The 5000-nt window shown below is 40.7% G+C and overlaps 1 protein-coding gene and 1 non-coding gene across 9 annotated transcripts in view; one reads left to right on the top strand and one right to left on the bottom strand.

The window, feature by feature from the left end:
• LOC138006229 (putative L-amino-acid oxidase YobN) overlaps positions 1 to 5000 on the top strand; it is a 37394-nt gene that overhangs the window by 26055 nt on the left and 6339 nt on the right. The gene's annotated exons all lie outside the window — the stretch shown is intronic.
• On the bottom strand, positions 2924 to 2996 carry Trnat-agu (transfer RNA threonine (anticodon AGU)). Its single transcript has one exon. It is a non-coding gene; the product is annotated as a tRNA-Thr (tRNA).

A 5000-nucleotide genomic window follows, 5' to 3' on the forward strand; every position in this document is an offset into this window, starting at 1 on the left:
ATCCCCATTTCATATTCATCCTTTTTCCACTGCGGGAGTGCGGGACTGCGGGAGCAGTAGTTTTACCCCCATTTCATATACTTGCTTTTTCCACTGCGGGAGTGCGGGACTGCGGGAGCAGTAGTTTTATCCCCATTTCACATTCATCCTTTTTCCACTGCGGGAGTGCGGGAGTGCGGGAGCAGTAGCTTTATCCCCATTTCATATTCATCCTTTTTCCACTGCGGGAGTGCGGGACTACGGGAGCAGTAGGTTTATCCTCATTTCATATTCATCCTTTTCCCACTGTGGGAGTGCGGGACAGCGGGAGCCATAGATTACCAGCTCAAACTTTCATCGACTTCGGGACTGCAGGAGCAAGCGTTCAATGTACGCAATCGTGGCCGGGTATTCTGAAGTTGCTCCGGAACAACAAACAGTCTTCGCCAGTATCAGATCTACAAAAGCATATCGCTTTGGGGTCAGGTTGGGTTTGGGGGATATAGCGCTTTTGTGTATACCACCGCCCAAGGATCTCTGGTGGTATACAATATCTCCTAAAATGATTCAGTTTTAGTACAGCACAGTTCCAATGCTCAATGACAGGGTTAATTCTCTCACAAACTCATCCCTCAATTTGTTGTCCAATACTGCATACAACAAACTCATAGTACTTGAGTTCAGTTGAAAAGGTGCTGCTGAACCTGATCGTAATACTGGTGATCTCTTTTGAGACTGAGATTTCCGTTATTCTCAGTTAGACAGGAACTGTTACATGTAATCCTCAAAAGTCAATTCTTTCAGACAGTTCTTCACTTTACCTCTCCACAAGCATGACCACAACAGTCACAGCAGCACATAAAAGCTGGAGTTGCATGAAGCCAGGGGTATTGTTTATTGATAAATGTTCCACACTTTTCAATCCTGAAGTTTTCGTGTTTTTCTCTCATGATTTTTTTATAAGCATTTATTGCTGTACTTTCATGTTTACGACCATGTTCTGTAGCATCATTAGAAAACGTGAAAATATTTGGATAACAGATTGTCTTTATGAGCTGGATTACAGTGACTGACTTGCTTACTGATAGAAGCACCAATTCTTCCTGCTCATTGACGGAAAAATTACTGTTTTAGACCTTTATAGCTTGGTTTCTTGTATCTTCCTGTGCAATTCTAATTTCATCGTCATTAAAAAGTTCACCAGTACAGTACTTATCAAAGAGGTCTGTGATGGTTTTAATGTTCCTTTTTTGTGATACAAATGACTGAGAAAATGGAGGAATTAAACTTAACAGTACTGGTTTGGTATTGCAGGAGTTCAGCTTAGCATAAAAATCACTCAATTCGCCAGGCGATGGAATTGCGATTTCAGGGTTATCTTGCTTTGCAATGGCTAGGGTTTCCTCTTTTGAAGAATCCAAAATATCAGTGGAAACATCAAGTTTTTGCGTAAGTTTCCTGGCTGATGTGAAATCAGTATTTTCTACTTCAGAATATGGAATTTTTTTGATATAAGATGGCATAATCCATGAGAATTTTAGCTCGGTACACGCCAGTTTACCTCGTAAGGTTTTGTGATTGGCGAACTTTTCCTACCACAACAAACTTTTCGGCAACGACATTTTGAATGAAGCCTGAAGCCATGTGATTGTAGGCTTGAAGGCTGCGAAAGGCTTTGAACTGTTCTTGCAAATAATGACTTGTTTCAAGAAGCAAATACGATGATAAATCTACTGATTCTACCGGCGGTAAACATTCTGGATCGCATTTCTTGTCGGGAATTATAAATGGATAAACCCCAATAGGAGAAATTTCTTCTCTGTATCGTTTCTTGACCTTTGAATCAAGACTCTCGGCGTAATCTCCAAGTTTCACGGGCTGATCAGTCATTCTAATTCCAACGTTATTTTTTCCTGTAAGTATTGAGGTTTCAAACAATCTGAATTGCCAATTGGATTCTACGACTTTTAGAGCATCAGATATATTATTTTACAAGAGATTATCTCGCTAAAAATAATTTTAAACGCAGCAAAAGTGAGCTCACTATGAAAATCTCCGTATCTTTCTTTACAATGTTTGACTCACGTGGAACACCAATATGGCGGAGCCTCATTTAAATATATCTGTCAAAAGCTCGTGATGTCACGTGAAAACGCTCTATAGTTGACGTAGTATGGCAGTGTGGCCACGTCGACCCACAGAAAGCGCGCGAAAAATGAAGCCTCATTTATGTGTGGGTGTTAGCCTAGGTTCAGCCTGTGATCCAATAGAAAACCAGTACCAGGTGAGCGGTCAACTTGAAAAAAAAAACAGCTGACCTCGATGAGCTGTAAACTTGAGCCCACGATATGATCGCGTTATACTGGTCCGCGGATACCTTGTTTTGATAGGTGTCAATTGACCAAAGCAAAATGTATACTGGTCACATTGGCATAAATGGAGGGGTGGATGCACGGACGTACGTACAGTCGATGCCGTCATAGCTATAAAACCAAAATTTCTCGCATCGACCGGTTATCATATTTTCTTAACTATGGTGCTCCGCGCGAGCGCATTCGGCGCGCGGAGCCTCCCAATGGCCAGTCTGGCCGGTCTGTTCTGTCAAATGGAAAGCGCCCAAACTCTGTGGCGGAAAAGATCAACGCTTTGTTGGTCTGCGAAACAGTACTGCATTAAAATCCATATGAAACGATATTGATAAGGAAAACCTTATCATTACCGCTCCATTATTGTCGAGCACAATTCTATAGATTTATCAGTGTGAAATTCCTCTGAAGTTATCCTTTATAATATATATATATATAGTCAGTTAAGTAGATCCCTTGAGCTAACAACGTATCACAGGAGGATCGCAAATGGATTCACAGTCCAAGACGGTTGAGGAGAAATTGAGAGAACGTTACAGGAAACTCAACACTGGACAACTTCTGGGGAAAACTGTAATTGCCCTGAGCGGGATTTGAACCCACGTCCCCCTGATCACTAGTCGGGTGTGATGACCACTACACTATCAGGACAACCATGCTGGCAACATGGCTGATTGATCACTTAGTGTGTGGCATTTACATTAATTACCCTTGTCCGCCTGTGAATCACATGTTGATCCAGCGTTATCACATAGAAAACCGGCCCATTAGGGAGTCCCACGTAAATGCCACACACTAAGTGATCAATCAGCCATGTTGCCAACATGGTTGTCCTGATAGTGTAGTGGTCATCACACCCGACTAAAATGCTTCGAGCCAACAGAGATGCTGCGCCAGAAGGATCCGAAAGGATTCACAGTCCAAACCTCGAGAAGATAATTTAAAATTGTTATAGAGAACGAGGACGGACAACTTCGAGCGAAGGCAAATATATACAGTAAAAATTCTTAAAATGATAAAAAATTTGATAAAAATACGTTTCGGTCTGTGACCTTCATCAGTTGCAGTGCAAGTGAATAGTAAATTACAATTTCCTTAAATAAGTTTACAGTATAAAAGATAACAAGACATTACAAAGATGATTACATAACAGGGCGTGATAACACATATTCGCAAAAAATTAACAAGTGATGAACAATCGGTAATTACTACGCGTGAAACCGATGACAATACGAAACGAACCCACGGGAAAAACCAAACCGAAAGATAAAATAAAAGAATAAAAACATACAAATAAAATGAAAAAAGAAGAAAAGAAAAGGCTGTCGAGACCACTGAGAATGTCAAGGAGCTAGCGTTAAAAATAAAAGGGCGAGAGTTAAAACAAAATTCCCAATCAAAGCCCCTGAAACCGTGCCGCAACAGGGCACAAAAGGCGCCCCGAACTGGGCCCTTAAACAGCATTGTAATAAATTCCGAGTTGGGGGCCCCCGCCCAATTTACATGTGATCTCTACGTTAATTGTAGTTTATTTCAAGCCAAAAGGTGGCAAAGAAAACAACTGTGCATTCCAATATGCCTCTTTAGTGATAAGGAGTTTCTCGATGCTGCATGAATTGTCGACAGTCTCCTACACTTGATCAATACATTGGAATGAGAAGTCGCTTAAATCATGTGGTGTTTTGTTGAAATGTACCGCTACCTCACAAGTCTTTTTTTTGGTGACCATAGCAGACTTATGGTTGCGAAATCTAACTCTAAAGTCAGTTGTTGTAGAACCAATGTATTGCAAGCGACATTTCTTGCACGAAGCCAAATAAATAATGTTCTTGGAATCACAAGAAAGTTTTGATCGTATTTTGTAACTTTTACCTGTTTGAAAACTTAGAAATGGGTTACAAATGTTACAAATGGGTCAGAAAACTTAGGTGAAATTTCAAACCAAGGGGTCAGAACAGGTGAGATTTCAAACCAAGTAGCTAATTGGATAGTTAACAAAGAAGCCAAACCAGGGGTTGCCTTTAAAAACATCAAAACCCACAAAGTAGGGAATCCTCTTAGGCTCATCACATCTTGTTGTGGTACGGCAATAGAAAATCTCTCAGCCTTCACTGAATTTTATTTGCAACCACTGGCTCGCAAATTGCCGTCTTTCATCAAAGATACTACCGATTTGCTGAATAGAATTGAGGATCTTAACCGGAGTGGCCCTTTTCCCGGGGGCACTTTATTAGTTTCATGGGATGTTGTGTCAATGTTCCCTAACATTGATAATCAACTTGGTCTCACTGCAGTAAAGAAAGCACTAGATGCTAGAGAAAATCAACTTCCATCTACAAATTGTATTTTGGAAGCGGTAGAAATTTGTTTGAAGAGCAATCATTCGGTTTTTAAAGAAAATTTTTTTCGACAAATTCATGGTACAGCTATGGGCCCAAAGAATGCTTGTAGTTACGCGGATCTTGCCATGGGTGAAATAGATTTTCAGGCTAAATTTTTTGGCCCCATAAAGCAGGCTTTATGGTGGCGATACCGTGACGATGTTTTTGACCTTTGGCAACAGGGCCTTCTTGCACTGCACGAGTTTACCGAATTTATAAATTCTTTATACCCTACCATAAAATTTGAATTAGTTTTTTCTGAGCGCGCGCTCCA

The sequence above is a fragment of the Montipora foliosa genome, chromosome 6 (assembly GCF_036669935.1).
Source record: "Montipora foliosa isolate CH-2021 chromosome 6, ASM3666993v2, whole genome shotgun sequence".
NCBI lineage: Eukaryota > Metazoa > Cnidaria > Anthozoa > Scleractinia > Acroporidae > Montipora > Montipora foliosa.